At 40.2% G+C, this 19,085-nt stretch overlaps 1 protein-coding gene across 2 annotated transcripts in view; it reads right to left on the bottom strand.

Moving 5' to 3' along the window:
* Nucleotides 1-19,085, bottom strand: part of grik2 (glutamate receptor, ionotropic, kainate 2) — a 332,322-nt gene that overhangs the window by 125,424 nt on the left and 187,813 nt on the right. The gene's annotated exons all lie outside the window — the stretch shown is intronic.

The following is a 19,085-nucleotide window of genomic DNA, read 5'->3' as shown; positions in this document are numbered from 1 at the left end:
TACTACTAATATTACTACTGCTGCTGCTTCAGTTTTTTTGAAGACAGGTCCACAGAGGGAACCAGGTAATTTTCCTCCATTTTGACTGATTACTTTACTAGGCCGATTACTTACTCTTAGGTCCCTTAATGACAAGAGTGTTCATCTCATATGCCAATATTCTTCTAACCATTTGTAAATTCTCAAAGTCTTTTTGATGAAGTTTAGTCCTAATAAAACAGAACATACTTATTTAGCTCCGGCTCTAATGTAATGAACAAATAACCAACTCTTAAAAGCCTTTCAGAACACTAAATATATGCAAAAATATGCATACAGTGTAAATTAAAATACGTATGCAGTACAGCGGGTGCAATAGTTGTCACACTGCGCTTGAGAAAATGTGATGCTGGATGTACAAAAGACAGATTCAACAGAACGGGGTGAAGCTCTATTGTGAGGATGTGTGTGGACATTATTCCTGAAATGGAGACAACGGAGTGAAAGCAAACAAACATGTTGTCAATGAGGTTCTTACTTAATACAGTAGAGAGAGACCACTCAAGCAAATTAAATATACAGCAAACAAAACCTTGATGTGCACTGACATATACATACACACACACACGCACACACACACACACACACACACACACACACACACACACACATATATATATATATATATATATATATATATATATATATATGTATATGTTTGGACTGAGGGTGTGAGTGTGTCACAGAAGTTAGAAGTAACAGTCATCCACGCTTCATGAAAGAAGCCCATAATTCTCCAGTTCCTCAACAATTAGTTTTTGTCTCGCTTGATTGAAAAACAATCAAAACAGCTCTCCACAGTTGTTGCATGGAAACCGTGTCCTTGGGTGCTCAGGGAAGCATTGTCCTGCAAGAAAAAAAATCACTGCCAAACCTGTTGTTTTTCCCCATTTGAAGCCTGATTGAGCATCAGAAGGCTGCAGCTTAAGATGCCTGTTTGGCTACTATAGCTTGGTGAACACACACTCATGCTGCTGTTCGATGTCCGTCAGCGAGCGCATTTGTGTGTGTGTGTCTGTATTTATATACATAGGAGGTGTCCAGAGATGTTTCAAAATCAATCACAGTCAATAAGTTTGCCTTGTTGAAATTCAGCCTGGATTCAGTGTGTAGCCGCAGGACTGCGAGGTATTAATAATCAGTGTTAGAAGAAGGTGTTGAAGCAAAGGGAGTGTGATTCTTTTGCAGTGTGGGTGTCAGGTGGAGGCTGTGAAGTGTTTGTGTTCAGGGAGAGACTGTGATACTGTTTTGCAGATACAGGTGTCAACCAGTGTCAAGTGGTGGTAGGACAGCTTGCATTATGAAGTGTCCAAAACGAAGGGAATTCACAAGTGGACTTTGATTTAAGGGCAATATCTCAAGTGTTTAAGAGAGCTGATATATGCTTGGCTAATTTTTATGGGAACCTGCTTATTACATTTTTATAATTTGCGGGTACAAGAGCGAATGTTAGCCTCATGATGAGAGAAGAGGAGAGCTTAAAGGTTCTGTGCATGAAATTTTAAACAATAATATAGAAGCGAACAGCTATTTTCTATGTAAAGATATAGTGGACTAAGGGCGTCCTGAGCAGAGAACGAAGCCACACCCTCTCTGTGTGTGTTGTAATCTGCGTTTCTCTGGTCTTTGCTTTGGTAGCTGCTCTCGTAGCACATGCATGTTAGTGCATGTACGCGTGCATATGAGTCCCTCCTATTAAACCATTGGCCCTCCCGATGTATAAAGACACAGGCTCCGCCCACAGGTGTGATGATCAGTGCAGTACGCAGGGGCACTGGACTGAGGACTACCTGCTCAAATCCCAGTTGGCCCGGAGTGGAATCGCTGTGAAAAGCAAGTAAAGTCGATGTACATTTTACCTTCATGTTAAAATGATCAGTTAAACGCACCATCTCGACAATGACACCTTTTGAGGGGATTGCTGCTCTGTTGAATGAGAACCAATGAGAGCTTTGCTCTGTGAATCCATTTGCTACAGACAAAACTATTCATTGCTACATCTGCATACTTCCAGATGTGTCTTCCAGATGTGCTCAGTGGAGCTACGTTACTGTGCAACTCTCTGCTGTGACCAGTTACTTAAGCCTGATATCAATAATCCAACCAAAACAACAAAGTAGGTTATCAGCAGTAGCCTTCAAAAATCAACCCATGGCCAATATCAGCTATGACAACAGTTTTCTTTTACATGACTGCAGACATCCTTGTCAAGGAAATATAAATACAGGCAATTTGACGTTTTTGAAATCTTTACCAGATGAGGACAGTCTCTGACATCAGCCTTCACAAGCCAACGATACTTTGTGTATTTAGTGTGTGTGCCAGCTTCACTGCAGCCAGTCAGGAGCTGCAGCCCTGTGATGTTCACACTGCCATTCTCTCTCTCCGTTATAAAGCCCACAGGCCGCAGGGACCTCATAATAACAATGTGACACTCTGTCAGTCAATCACCGCACTGATACTGTGAACAGGAGGAATCAACGGATTCTCGAAGCAAACTTATATTCTCACCCACATAGCTGGGACTTGCAGAGCCTCAATTTATGATGATGTGTATTTTTGCCGTTTAACAAAAGGCTAAGCTGACAAAAAGACTTTCCAGTTGGAGCGTTTCAGTCCAATACCGTGTCAAAGTTTAGAAAGTATTTCAAGAAATAAATATGCTCTTAATTAAAATGAGCAGCCAAATGTGTGGAGCAATGTGCAGGAGTGAATGAAGATGAGTGGAGGCTTGCTGGAGGAGTTCTGGCAGCAGAGGTTTATGTGCCTCTCTCCTTCTCCCCGGTGCAGGCCTCACAAGTACCCGTCAGGCAGACTCGCAAATGATTTAGCAACACCGACACTTCACTCTATAAACATCTCATTAAAATCAATTATGTCACTCCTGAATGAAATTAAAGCTAAACGCTTTAAAAGCTGCTTTTCCCTTGTGTCAGCCAATATGAACATTATCCCTGACGCTGTCTATTTTTCCACCTCATTGTTGCCTTCTCCCTCTCTCTCTCTCTCTCTCTCTCTCTCACACACACAGACAACCCCCAACCCCCAACCCAGGCAGCTCATCAACACTGCCATGGAAACAAAGTAGCAAGAAATAGCTTTCAACCAGACTGGGGCTGAGGTTATCATTTCCTGATGCTGGTTTGCAGCATGGTCTTTGTGAATGCCCTCTGCTGACAGCTCTGAACAACCAGAACCAACGTGAAAATTAAGGTTCACAACCAGGTGCTAAAGACTGATATAATACCAAACTAGCCACTATCAATGTTTTTGCACCACACACACACCCCCTCTATGTGTGTGTGTGTGTGTGTGTGAGAGAGAGTAAATAAGGTTAATAGGGTTTTTAATGAAAGGAAATCTAACGTTTCATTATTGACGGACATTATCAAAGGCAAACTCAAGGTAGAAAGATGGAGCTGGCAGCAGACATGCTGGCGGTGTGGACACGTGGGAGCCGTCACACACACACAACGCAAGCCAGTGTGTCACAATGTAATTTAAATAATGAATATAATCAGCTCATTTAAGTTTTGTACATGTTAAAGGCTTGTCTTAAGATGTGCATGAGGTCTTTGTGGCGATGTGTGATTTTAAAACACCTTTTCCAGAATGGAATATTTTAATATTGGGAATGTGTTTCCATCAATCAAACAGTCTGAGCGAAAGTGTGTTTAGTTGAAAAGTGCTGACACTCTTTTACTACAGTAGAGTGGGTCTGAAATGATTATATTTATAGACCTGTGAATTATGAATGCATCTGTATACTGAAGTGTGTACTAAGTGGTGTAACTACAGTGGGGCAAAAAAGTATTTAGTCAGCTGCCAATTGTGCAAGTTCTCCCACTTAAAAAGATGAGAGAGGCCTGTAATTTTCATCATAGGTACACTTCAACTATGAGAGACAGAATGGGGGGAAAGAATCCAGGAAATCACATTGTAGGATTTTTAATGAATTAATTGGTAAATTCCACGGTAAAATAAGTATTTGGTCACCTACAAACAAGCAAGATTTCTGGCTCTCATAGACCTGTAACTTCTTCTTTAAGAGGCTCCTCTGTCCTCCACTCGTTACCTGTATTAATGCCACCTGTTTGAACTCGTTATCAGTATAAAAGACACCTGTCCACAACCTCAAACAGTCACACTCCAAACTCCACTATGGCCAAGACCAAAGAGCTGTCAAAGGACACCAGAAACAAAATTGTAGACCTGCACCAGGCTGGGAAGACTGAATCTGCAATAGGTAAGCAGCTTGGTGTGAAGAAATCAACTGTGGGAGCAATTATTAGAAAATGGAAGACATACAAGACCACTGATAATCTCCCTCGATCTGGTCAAAATGATCACAAGAACAGTGAGCAAAAATCCCAGAACCACACGGGGGGACCTAGTGAATGACCTGCAGTAACACACTACGCCGCCAGGGACTCAAATCCTGCAGTGGATTGTTGGATTTGGTCTTTTCATGGGATTTACTGACAATAAGAAAAATACAATCAATCACCAGGTTTATTCCTTAAAGAAATAGGCAAATATTAATGAAATAATATGCAAATCATGCTGGTCTCAGGTGTGAATATCTTTTGGGTTTGTACAGTTAGTTGGACAAAGCAAGGGCTAACTGGTGCAGTGATGGAGAAAGTGGTTTTGGGGGTCGACATTGTGCGACAAGAGGCAGCAGACTCTACAGATCCACCTGAGGATGTTGACATCATCACAGTGCTGCAAGATCTGGGTGATGTAGTAAATGAGTGTGCAGATTAACCTTGAACTATCCCAAGGAATCAAACTGCATGAGTAAAAATCACTTACAGCTGACTGGACCTGGAGTTGGACTTCTGTTTAAAACTGAGTGTTTATGGGTTTGGGACAAAACAACGAGCAATCTGAAGACAGAGTTTTTTTTTGTTCGATTTTAATAATCGCTGTTTCAAGTTCAGCCGTGACAGACGATGATCTTGATATTCTTCAGGTTATCTCAGTATGATTTTTTTTTTTTGGGTTCTACAAACAGGCATTTATTAGCAATTAGCTGTTATTACTATGTTCCCTTGTTCCCTGGTTGATGCCAACTATAAACCTCTTCATGTTTGTTGTTTTCATAAACTCCTTCTATGTTCAAAGCACTGAATTAATCAGCAGAGGAAGAATCACGTCAGGCGCCCCACTTTGCTTTTTTCCCCTGGCGATAAGTTACCATGAAAAGTAAAAACTTCCTCCCAAAATTTTCATATTAAAGTGGATTTTAATATGAAAAATCAATCAGGAAGCATTAAGCATCATTATCAGTGATCAGTATAGTAAACAAGAACCAGCTGTCATTACAGTGTGAGGACGTCTTTTGTTTGGTTTTGTTTTCAAAGTAAGGTTAGTAAAGGTTGTTGAAGGGGAAGGGTCAGTCCGGGAGGTCAGAGGTTTTAAAGAGGGCAGTCTCCAGCATCAGCAGCCTCCTCAGTCTATTACTCCAATCCTCTGATTCTCCAGGTTTATGACTGAGACAACGTCACAGGAGCAACAAGCTAAAGAGGAACAACCAAACCTGGCCACAGTCTCCGGTCGGATGCAGCTCAGGGATTCTCCACTGGAAAGTTTGTGTTAACTCAATAAACACTGGAATCAAACTGGATTTAAACTTGCTATTGGTTGTTGAGACACTCGCTTCTCAGTCGTGCCACTCTCCCGCACTGGCACTGTCTGGCCCAATTCCAATGACCCCCCCCCTCACAGACTCATAGACATGGAGGAAGATTCCCAGTAAGTTCTTGAAGGCTTAGTTCTGTCCCACTGTCAAAGCATCGAGGACATGAGGACTCTCCAGCACACACTTTCAGCCCTTTATACACACTGTCCGTAAGTCCGCACGGTTGTTGTAGTTCATAGCGTTGTGACATTACACACAGAGTTGCAATGGTTATCAGGGGACGCCTATAAGTGTAAAAAAACAGCAAACAATGGCCATGAAATGCAAGAAATGATAAAATAGAAGAACGGTTAACAAACATGCATGAAAGGAATGAACCCTAATGTTAGCATTAAAAGAATAAAAGACAGTCCATGACAGTACAAACACAGAGCTCACTGTGATTCAGAGCCAGACCTGTGGAGTTATTTGTCCTATGAAGACATGATGGTGAATTCCTAATATCCAAATTGGATCAGATCTGATCCAACATTTTTTTTTTTTTTTTTTTTTTTTTTTTCACAAACAGGGAGTGAAGGGAGGGAATAAAAATGTACAATCAAAAGTCCCAAACCCACAATTGAATGCAAATGTTTTGGCATCGTCAAGGTAACGTGATATAAGTGCTGTCCCATTCCTTTTTATACCATTTGAGCCCTTGCAGCCTCTCACACTCAATGGCTCATCAGGTGACGTCAATTAAGTCTGTGAGGGTTCAGGTCTTAAGGCTTGGGGGGGGTGGGGGTGGGGGGGCATTGGGACACCCCACACCCACTCCCTCACAGGTGTCAATCTGAAAACAGTAGACTGCTCCTTTATGGTGACTTTTCTAGATGGTGGATATCTAGTGTTTCAAATGGTGTTCACATTGTCTGCAAATGTATTCAATATCTTGCTGTAACAAAGTGATTTTCTATTTATTCTCATTTTTAAACAATAATACTGACATTTACACTCCAGAGAAGCAAGTTGATGTGAGTTCGGTTATAGTACCATCTGAAATGTTAACAATATGATCACATGACTGGAATAAAAAATATTATTTTCATATCTAAATATGATATATTGATGATGAACAAACGGTTATGAACATGTGAAGCAGATAAAACAGTTAAAGTTCATGTCAGACTGTTTCTGCTGCAGAGAGGAGAGAAAGAAAAGAGGAGAGTAGTCGATGTCTGATCAGTCAGTCTGACTGAAATGTTCATTTTATAATCATGGAAATAATTAACAGTGTGTGGCTAATTTTTCTAATCAAAGACATCAGAGGTTTAATTTTTATTTCCAGTTGTGGTCACAGAGTCTCCTCATATTATTCTGGGCTGCAGTGATGAAGAAGAGAGTAAAAGCTTCATCACTGTCAGGAATCCTGTCGGATTAAAGAATATTTGTTCAATTAAAATGAACCTATAATAGTTATTATACAGGCTATTTATGTAGCGTGATAACCTCTGTTTAGAAGCTTTGTGTTAAAACCACACATGGAAAGACTCAAACAGGAAAACTATTCCACTGATTTTATATATTTTGTATCTACTGCTCTTTATTATTGATCACTTTATTGTTAACTCTTTTGTCCCTGTCAGGACCCCGTAGGAATCATGAATCCATTTTTCCAGTGATGTGGCTGGTCAGTAGTTTGGCTGTTGACAGGTTTTGATCTGATCCTCTAAGTTAACCTGCGCTGGAGAAGGTTAGGAGTTCAGTGTAAGTTGCCATGGTGATTTCCCAAGTGAACCATCGTTGTAGGACTGAAAACCCAGAGTTAAACCTTAAGTTACCTCGAAAACCTGAAATCCTGAACAGTTTGTTCATCATCAGACAAAAGAGTGAAAATACTCAAACATAATAATTTATGCAGTTATTTACAATATATCTTTAGTCTGTCTTTAATAGAAATTATGTTTATACATGGAAATAATATTTTTTATTCCAGTCATGTGATCATATTGTTTACATTTCACCTTGTTGAACATCACTTTTGGACGGTGCTCAAACCGAAATTACCAGCAAGTATCAGTGTTTCTTCTCATATCATATTAAGAACTTTATTCATGGTTCTGACAATCTTGCTTATAATTAACAATTAACAATTAACTCTGTTTACAAACAGGAAGCGAAAGGAGGGAACAAAAAAATGTTAAATCAAAAGTCCCAAACCCACCTGGTAGAGCAGGTACCGCATGGGCTTAGTCCTAACCATGGCAGCCTGGGTTCGACCCCCGTGACCCTTTTGCTGCATTAAGTCTGTGAGGGTTCAGGACTCAGGCCTGAGGGGGGGGGGGGGGGGGGTACTGGGCCGAGGTGTCAGCCTATCTGTGCAGCTTCCTTGTTAAACCTTCTCTTCTCTTCCTCTCAGGCCTCGTGCAGCAAAAACCGTAAGAGTAAAATTGACCATAATTGGCAGGTGGTTTCCAAATTCCAGCCACTACTCACGCAGCAATGATGACATTTATTGACCTCAAGGTGACGGTGTAATAATACATTTTAGCTTTTCGGTATGCTCTTGAAAACAGCTTTGAGTCAAAATTCTTTCATGGTTTTAATCTCGGTTCATCTGTGCGTGGTGTTCTGCTCTACAAAATTGGACCCTGATTATTGCCACTTGCAGCTATAATTAGTTACTGGTCTATCAGAGATGTTATTATGATCTATCCCTGTTCAGAAAAAGGCAATGCATTTATCTGCCACAGTAACTGGGTGTGAAGTGACAAATCCATTGATTAAAAATTTTTTTTCACTTTATTTTTTTATTACTATTTTTTTTTTAATAAAGATTTAAGGTCCCCGAAGCCCAAAAACATTGTTTTTGCGCCTGGAAAGCAGAAAGTGTAAAATTAGATTAGATTACATTATTTGATTCATTCAGAAGTATGAGCTGCTTTTAGAATGATTCATCATTTGTTGTCTGAGTAGCTCATTCACTATATTGGCAGTGGACCTACAATAACTGGTTCATACAACCTGACTGTATAGTTTGATTCCAATAACACCAGTGGCCCAGTGTGTTGAATCTCTTCTGGAATAACACTTGAATAAAGTGATGAGATGCGTTGCTGTCCATGTTCTGTCAGAGCTGTATCAGTGATATTAGATGTGACAGATGTTCAAACAAACAGAACAGACAGGCAAAGGTCGATCCTAGCCCTTCTTAAAATTCCACTATGGGAGACAGTGATGGATTTATTTTGAAGTTCTTTTCAGAAAGCAGGACAAAAGGCCAATAGCAGGAGTGTTTGCTGGTAACAGCTGAATAAGAGGGTGAGGGGGTTGGTAAGGTGAGGGTGGTGGCTGCAGCTGGAGCTCTGCTGGTCACCCAGAAAGCTGTGGTCACACCGCTCTGGCTCTTTTGATTGAAACATAAACACCTTGAGGGATGAGGGCACACTCAGGAACAAGTCAGGGAGAGCAGACCCAGGACAAGTGTGTGTGTGTCTGTGTGTGTGTGTATGATTGCCCAAAGCAGCTCCCTGCCTCACTGCTCCATGGCCACTCAGGCCCCTCCCAACTGCTACTTGAAGGGATTAAAAATTGAGCATGTTTTGTACTCTTTTGGAATCTCTCAGAGGCCTTAGTCATGACTAGGTCACTCACTGCCATCAGCTATTCTTGCTATTCTCAGCACTGTACACACAAGCTGTACCGATATGTCATAAATTATTTTATCCAGTGCATACCAGAACCGCTATGGTGTCAGGAGGACCAGAGAGGCTAACAATGAGTCACATACCTGCTCCTATCTCTTCTTCTCTCCTCATTTAAGGACTCACACGCTGAGTCTGGAGATATTATGTCATTTCACCCCTTGCACATGGATACTGGGCCCCATTCAGAACCATACTGTTGACTTTATCAACTAAATGAACTTAAATAAATTTACCAGGTTAATAAAGCAACTTAATTCAAATTAAATGATGCTTTATCTCTTTAATTCAAACATAATTTAAAGTTCTAACACTGTTTCTTTAAATTCTATTCTTTTCTTCCTGGAACTATTTAATTGCAAAGACACAGACCAACAAATATGATTAAAATAAACATACAGTACAGTTTTCAGTTAATATATAAAACTGGTAACTCTGGAGAGGAGTGCATCTTCAGTGGTGAGTTATTGAGAGTTAGTTTAACCCTCATAGTGTTCCACAAAGACCAGCACTGAATCAACATCAGACAAACAGATCAACCGATCGACTTTATTTCCAGAAATAATAAAATAAATAAATCATTCTGAAATAAACAGCATAGAAATGTGTCTCCAGTGCACCTATAAAACTATAGAAGAGCTAAACATATGATGTGACTGGACCTAAATCCTGACCTCTCACCTTCACTGTCAACAGTCATCACTGCAGGTCAGCTTAAAGAGCGATGGGAAAATTTTAGCTCAAATATGCCCCCATCACACATTCGTAAATTCAAATTCAAATCCACAACATGTCCTGCCTCACAGTTACCCCTGGTAACCACTGTCCCTCCCTCCTACCACGGCAGTCCAGTTTGGTGTGATTGCTATATCCTTGTGCCTAAAAAATAAAGATAAAACAAATAAAATATGTCTACAGAAGTGCTGGAACAGCTCACGTTTCACTCCATTTCTTTTCAAATTACAGCTGCAAATGAGAGTTGTGTATGTAAGTACAGTTCTAACTGTAGTTTATAGAATTGTGTGTGGGAGTCAGGAAGAATGAAATCAAATTCTCAGCAAAGAGCTGAGCTCTTTGTTAGTATTCAGTGTCACAGAAAAGTATTTTTAGTAGGGATTTGTATTTTGTATATTCATCCTCAGCTGGAATTATGATTGTTTTCTAATTATAAAAGGAGAAATCTCTGTTTGCCTGCATTTTGATTTTCTCCACAACTTCTTATCTAATCCACTTTAAACATGGCGGGTGTATTGTTGAGGACCTAGGAAGTGCAGTGGCGACTGGGAAGTTTTGTGGATGAGCAGTTGTTGAGAAAGCTTCAAGCACTGCTTTTCTACATGTTACTTGATCTGAAGAAAAAGATGGAACTACACTACGAGGGCAGTGCAGCACCCGGACATACCAGAGAGCTACCCTAGCTGTGGCCCAATTCAGGGGCCACACCTTTCAAAGGATCCAACAGGTGGATCCTTCATGGACCAACATATCTCAAGGCTCATTGCGTCAGTAGTGAAAATAATATGGCAGCAAACAACAGTGACAGAGAGCCTGAGAATGACAGTGTTAAATGTAAGTATCGGGTTTCAGCTCAGTTCAACAGCTAATGGTACAACTGTTAAAACCAAAGGCCTTAAAACCTCAAGCTTTAGTGAAGAAAACATACGTGTTGTTAAGGAGCTGCGCTTTGTGATGCAATGGTAACAGCTGGTGACACAAAGAGAAGATCCTCCGTAGACCAGGATGTCTCATTTTGGTTCAGCTTTTGCGGTTTACGACAGCTACCAAGAGCTAGCTGAATTAGGACACAACTCCTGTGTCTCTCTCAAAAACTTTTTATGGTAATGTGCTATGCTATTTTAGAACTAAACAAAAAAAAAAACAAAACTGATATCACAAACAAATCATTATTTATTTACATTTAATAATCAATAAATCAGCAAAGGGAGGTGTGTAGAAACAGCTGTTCACAGTGTGCAGCTTTCCTCTCTCTCTCTCTAACTGTCCTTTCACTTGAAGTCATTTCCCTCCTGTGGATCGTCACTACAATGGGGAGAAATCTGAGTTAGGGCCAAAAGTTCTGTTTACAACCATGAAAGGCAGAGAAACCAAACTGAGCGATGTGTCTGTCTTTCTGTCTCAACACGACACACAGCGCTGTCCATGGTTCTGAAAGCAGGCTGAGACACAAAGCTTAACAGGTCTTTACTTCAATGCCAGTCAGTTAGTTTTAGTGTGTGTGTGTGTGTGTGTATGTTGGTTTTACAAGTGTCAGTTATATGTGGGAGATGCCAATGTGAAACTATGGTGGGTCAAATTAAATTAATAGTAATTTAATACTACTTCTAATAATATTTATTACAATAAATATTAATGGGAAAAAAATATCATTTTGACACTGGAAAAGTCATCAGTTATCAGCTCTATGGAAAGGTACAGATCTTATTACATTTCATGACTGAGATGAAGAAGAAAACAAGTTTAATTATTCTAATAATAGTCATAGACGATTTCTAATAATGTTGAGATGGAACCAAGCAGAATGATACAAAACATGATATTTGTGTGATCAACAACAATGAAGTGTGGTTCATCTCAGGGGACTGGTTTTCAAAGGGGGGTTTTAGCAGGAAATGGTGTGTTGATGTTTACGGAGTGTTTATGGCTCTCAGGATCAAAGACAGTAGGGTCCTGGTTCAGGGACCAGGCAGGACATGAGGGTTTCATGATCCTGCTGCTGTCGTTGTCCAGCTCTCCACAGAGTCTTTAAACATGAAGGAGAGCCCTGTCTGCTCTGACTGACTTCCCCCCTACCTGCTTGTGAATGATTACACGACTAAATTCCTGCATGTGATATTTTAAAATTCATATAGTTTCCTGACACTGAGCTGCAGAAAGAAAGTGACTGTTTGATAAATAAGGACCAACCTAATGCGAGCGCAGCCTTGCAGCTGTAGCAGGTTGGTGAGAGGAATGATATATGAGGAAAGACAACATAAATACTGTAACCACCAGTAATGTGTCTGTAGACAAACACAAGACACAAATACAAGATTAAATAAATGCTGCAAAGCGCTGGTGATTGAAAGAACGTGTGCATCTCCCCTGAGAAGATATGTACGCTCTGACATAGCAATGACAGCCATGAGCACGCATGCTCCCACACACACTGTATACAAGACCAAATAACACTGAGCCTGTACTTACAGGAAGTCATATGATTTTAACAATCCTGTTGTAAATAACAAAAAAAAAGCTTTACATAATCAGCTAAGAAATGCTCTGGACTATAGGAGGAGTGTGGATGTCATGTGAGATTTCACAACTGAAGTGTAAAGATACATCATGAAAAGTTCACAATAACAGAGCTCTCCCTCCTTTAAGTAAAAACGCTGACATGCAAAATAGATGCAATGTGAATAAAAGAACTGTAAAGCTTGTAAAGTACATTCTGCAGGTCAGAGTTTAATGACAGCATTGGATGTTCTTTTTGGACTGAGTGAAATAGACGAGAAAATCTGCCATTTGGTCAAAGGTCAAAGTTAAAGGTCTCCATGACCTCACAAAACATGTTTTTAGCTGTAACTCATTGACTTAATAATCTAAGTTTGTATGTTCTCCCTGTGACCTGGGTTTCCTCCCACAATGCAAAGTATGTGTGAATGTGGGTGTGGTGGTTGTTTGCCTCTATATATCAGTAATGTGATAGACTGTACCCTGCCCTCGCCCAATGTAAACTGGGATTGGCTCCAGCCCCCCCACGACCCTATAAAGATAAGCGGTATGGCTAATGAATGAAGGGAAGATTGCGAGCATATTTCCTGCAATTTGATGGGTTGGTGGAGGCAAACAACTGCAAGGTGGTAATTTTAGTTTGTAATGCTTATTGTAAAATACTTGAAAATGTATACATTGACAGCGATGCAGTACAGTATGCAGCATTTCGATTAGCATTACAAACTATTGGCTCTTTTATTAACATGCATATCAGTCAAAGTCTAATCCAGCTACAGAGCTGTAAAGTTAGTGACGTATAAGTTAGTATCTCTTGGTAAAAATGACTGTAAGCAATTTTGACCCAGATATCTCCTTATATCCAGTTTACATATTTATCTTATTTCTCATGTTCATGCCCCAAAATAAATGCAAGCAGGGAAAAACAGAGTCTGATCCTTCTCTCCGACATCAGCAGCGACGCCATTAAAGAGATGACAGTGACAGTGAGAGAGAGAGAGGGAGGGAGAGAGAGAAGAAAGAGCATGTCACTTATTCCCTCCATTAGTTTCATTAGTGCAGGAGGATGAGGCAGATTAAGACCGCAGCGGGTTGGATGATGATGCGATTTGGCAGGGTTATCTGTTATTTCAGGCCCGGCCATTTTGGCGCCTCTGGTTGGGCTGGGTTATAATGTGATGTGACGCCCGGGCCCTCGGGGGCTGCACTGCTGTTGCTACCAGCCTCTCTGATTAAAATCTGCTCTTGCCAGCCAGCCCCAGTCTGGATGCCCTCATGCTCCCCTCTCATTTTCATCCATCACTGTGTAGCTTTCACTTCCCATCCCACATGATGCTATAGCAACGTTCCATGGAGTTTAAGAGATAAAGTTGTGCCCAACACCTCACATGCCCACACCCGTATATGATCCAGTGTTACAGAAACACTCTTGTTGTAGAAAAGGTGAAGTGAAAGTGAAAATACTCCATTGTGTTCCAAAAAAGTTTGTGTATCTCATGTCAAAAGTTCAGAACTATTAGTAAAATGCACATAATTATGCATTATCAAAAAGAATGAATGGTCCCTGACAAAGTGCTAAATTACTGATGCATTAACCTGTGACAGTTATAATGATGTTCTCTCGTATTATCTCTAATAAGGCTTCACATCTTATGGACCTGTAATATGTTCTGCACTAAAAGCTCAGCCATGATCCTCTTTGGTTTCAAATAATTTCTATGTCACGTTGCTTTAATACATTGTTGCTTATGGACCTACATAAAGCTGTTTAGCAGTCATATACTTTACACACATTATCTCATTGATTTTCCATTAACTGCAATTCAAATCGTCACTGAAAGTCATCAGTATAAAAGGATATATTTGTTTTTAACTGCATGTTTGCATGCAATGGCTACCCTATGCATTGTTCCTCTGTGCTGTTACTTGTGCCCATGTAGGGCCATAACCAGGATGGAGAACAGTTGACAGTTTAACCATTTCAGCATTTTATGCTTTTTTCATAATCTACAATTTTTTCTATTATTCAACAAATCCATATATGGAAATGAAAAGCTCTGCGCTGCAATTTTCAGTCGTTCATCTGGCAGATACACTTCAGTTTTGTTTAAAACAGCGTGCCAACCAATACATGAATTACATGCATAACCACGACCTGAAGCATCTTTTGTTATCCATATTCCAATGTGTGTGTCCATGTTCTTCTAACTTATACATAGAACTACAGTATTTGAGCCCACAGCAGTACTGCATCTTAAGACCCCCAGTGTAGACACTGATAGAGGAGCAAAGCTGCTGCTGCACTGCTCATGTGCCGATTTTGTTACAAAGCTAGTGTTGACAAAGTGTCGGAGTGCTCGTGTACTTTTAAAGGAAAAGTTTGGGTGATGTGCTTAATGGCTTTCTTGCTGAGAGTTAGATGAGAAGACCGATATCATGACAAATAAGTTAAAAAATATTCAGCAGAGACTCCAGGAAGTTACTGGTCCCTGTCAAGAAATAGTCCTGTATACAAACCCTCCATAAAACTGCACTTTGTATGTGATTTTTGTAGACTTTGTTTTTTTGTGATGATTTCATTAAACAAACAAGACATGACTGTTAATTTTTTTAGTTTTTATAGGTTTTACAAGAGTTTGACCACTCGTGCAAACACCTCATTCCCGCACACATCATGTTACCTATAATTAAAGTAGATGTGTAAAGCTTGAGGGCAGGGGTGAGAGGTTCACTTCCTGTCCAGGTCAGTGCTGGAATGGGCCAGACACTGACTTAAGGGACTTGATTGTGGTATGATGCCCTGGTGCACCCTGAATGACAGGCACACAGAGAGGGCTGGTAAAAACTTTAAACCCCTTATGGATGTTTTGACAGTCCACTGGCCGACTGATATGGCAGCCCACCAAGTTTGTCACAGTAGTCCCAATAGCCAGTCCGACTATGGTAGAGAGACCTCCGAGAGCTCAGATGCATAAAGATGGATGCGTAGTTTGTTCTGTTTCTGCTTGACTGGTTGATAACATTAGTTTTGCCAATAGTTCAGCATTGTTTTGTGCCATTCGCTAATGCTTGTGACAGCTAACCCCAACTGGTTGATTAGGAAGCAGGCACTGGTGTCACATTTGTGTGTCCAGTTCAGATACTGAACCCCACATTGCCCCTGATATATCATTGTCGTGTGGATGTGCATGTATGGTAGAAAAGTGTGTGTATGAAAAAGGGCAGTATGAATGTGTGTGTGAATAGGTGAATGTGGCTTCCATTGTAATACTTTGAGTGGTCAATAACACTAGAAAAGCTAAAATGTTATTTTCTGAGAGGGATTATTTATCCCCCTGAATGAAATGCTTGTTGGCTTTTTATTATTAAAATTATTAAAATTATACTCACTTAACCTGTCCTTGGACTTTGACAGTGTAATGACAAGGACTTTATTTCATTTCAACAATAGAGATGACGTGATGGGACGAAGTAGAATCCAAAAGAGCAGTGAGATGCTGTGGATTCAGTGTGGATGGAGCTCATTGTGGAACATTTTAAACATCTTGCTCAATAGGCTTTGATTCATGCATACAGTTTGAGGGAAAAGCTCATTTCTTTTTCTCTGTTATAGTTTTATAATGAGTTGTGCCTGCTGCAGTACACTTTACAGAATTTTATTTGTAGAAAGTGATTTAATTCAAAATGTGGCTTTAGGCAGCTTCAAACAAAAACTTAATATAGATATCGCCCTTCAAGAACTCACTCACACTATCAGCTTGCAAAGCAGACATAAAATCTTTTTTAAATAAAAGAGCAGATTGAGAGTTGGGAGCAGAGTGGACTGCCTCCAGGCTGTTGTTGATTTCTGCAGCTCTGCCTGCGGCTAAGATCCAGATGGGTTTTATACTCTTTAACTACACAGAAATCTAGTGTTTTCTCCAAAATCTTTCCCATGGCAACCGTTTTTTATTTGCCTCCAGCATTTGGTCGCAGTGACCAGTCCTTCATATATATAAAAGCTCTGTTAAACTAAAAACGACTTTGTGTCTGGGAGATAAAATGTTGAGTCAAAAAAGAGCAGAAACTTACAATCGAAAAATAAGGGAGAATGACAGTGTCTTACCATTTATGCCGTAGAATTGTGTCACAATAATGTGCCTCAATATGAGAGGAAATTGACTGTGTAAAACCGAATCATTACTATGGTTGGCTTTCCTTTGTAATGACAATATGTGTCTCTCCACATTCCATCAGCGTACATGGCCCTAAAATGATGCCAGGAAATGAGTCCTGAAGATGACTGCTGGCTGCCAGTAAGAGTGATAGAGATGACTACTACAGGATCGCTACAAGACATCAACACAGAGCAGGGCTGGGTATGAGCATTGTGTTGGGATACTTGACAGGAATCAGGACACAAAAGGCAAGAGCTCATGGGATTTAAGGCATGGTGGTGAAAATGGCAAACAACAAGATCATATCAGTTGCATGCCCAAACAGATTACTGTTGAACAAGTGGAAACATCAATAGTTAAGAGGCTCTGACTGAAAGCTCAACTCATTTGTGATAAACAGCTACCACATCAATGCATGTCAACACTCATGAGATGCAATGACACTACAGCATTAAATTATCAGCAATATGTTTATTAATGGGTCATTTAACAAATACGTGTATGTGGCCCAAAGTCTAGAACCAGTACATTGGTGATGATGAGTGGGAGGCTTTCAGAGAGAACAGGCTATAGAACAGTTTATCCATCCATCCTGTTTAGGTCACATTGGTCAGGAAGTACATCCCAGCATATGCTAGATACAATGTACAGGGTATGGTAGGTGGATATCACCCTTTATAACTACCCCTCTACCAGACAATGAAGTCAATATTGGACTGTCATGGCCCACGCAACATATTCAAAAATCACAATTTGACAATAAATGCACAAGTCAACTAAGGTATGGTTAAAGTCAGGAAAAGACTGTTTATGGCAGATGAACTGATATCATGCTGACATCAGCTACATGGCCAAGTGCAAGTGTCACTTTCCCTTTATACACAGAGAGACAACCACATTCACACCTACAGGCAATGTATAGTAACACAGTCATCTCACACGGAAGGTCTTGATTCTGGGGCAATGAAAATTTACAGAAAATATCACAGTATCTCTGTTGGGATTGACCTGATCCTTACATTAAAACAATCTTAGCAATTTTCACAAAATATTTCCCCCAATAACAATGATGTACTAATGAGTGATATATGATAAATTTATCTGTTCTGCATTTGGGGCAACCCTCATCTGCTGCACAATCATCCTACGAGGCAACAGCAACAGGGTTATGTAGAGTCAGACGTTTGCACAGGATGATGATTAAGATGAGAGGTCACACAACACCAGTGAGTTGGAAATGGCTGGGATTTCTAATGCTGGACATACTGCAGAGTGATAGCCATCGTAAAATATGACCTGTGCTTACGTAGACGGGAGGAGGCCATTATATTCTGGTGCTGGTTAAAGGGGCGGATTTTGTTTGGGCCTTGATGTAAAAAATTGGACATATTAATGATGTTGAGTTCTATGACTTTGTACAATTTGGTGCAGATCCAGAACCTAATCTGGTTCTGACAGACATGTGAAGGACTGTGTGGGCTTGGTGGAGCTAACGCACTCTTCTGGGAGCCATTCCAGTTAATTAATGAAAACTATACAATATGCTAGCATCATGTGCACTGCAGAGATGCTATATATCCATTACATCTATGTATAATGACAATCATATTTTTGCATGGGTGACACATTGTGCAGCATAAAAATGTTATCATATTAGATTAGATTGATGAATTTCCCAGTTGTGGGATTAATAAAGTTAATCTAATCTAATATTATCACTTTATCAGTGAAAGGAGAAACACATACAAGAAAAATATCCCCATACAATGTCTGTGTTTCCGCTATTGTTGATGAATGACTCACAGGAGTTGTACTGTCTCACATATCCAAATATTTATACAAATACTGCAAAGAGAGCAGAAATAAAAGCAGAACCAAGCAGCAGTGAATATTAAAACCACACACAGACAGTCAGGGACATAAAACCAAACATAACTGAGAGCATGTCATATCTGATGGCAGACTTTCACACACCCACAGGCAAACGCATGTTTATCCTTATGAGGACTCTTAACTGTCCACATTCATTCACAGTGACTCTACATACATAGCCTCAGCCCTTCCTCCAGTCTGGCCTTAATTCTGACCCTCTCCCTATCAGTCCTAACCTCCATACAGCTGCCTGAAGAAGTGAGGGTCTGTGAGTGAGTGTCATTTCACAGAGAGTTCCCTGTGAATTTTTCAAATTTCAGTGATGATCAGTTCTTTCACATTCATTGTGTTTGAAGGTGAGGTGATACAAATTCATTTTGCTGTGGCAAGAATTTATAACAACTTTTGGATGCTTTGGAAAATGAATGAAAAAGATCTGACAGCGAGACTTGCTGGTTT

This window comes from Seriola aureovittata, chromosome 7, assembly GCF_021018895.1.
Source record: "Seriola aureovittata isolate HTS-2021-v1 ecotype China chromosome 7, ASM2101889v1, whole genome shotgun sequence".
Taxonomy (NCBI): domain Eukaryota; kingdom Metazoa; phylum Chordata; class Actinopteri; order Carangiformes; family Carangidae; genus Seriola; species Seriola aureovittata.
Note: the sequence above shows the minus strand (reverse complement) of the source record. Positions and strands in the feature narration are given on the sequence as shown.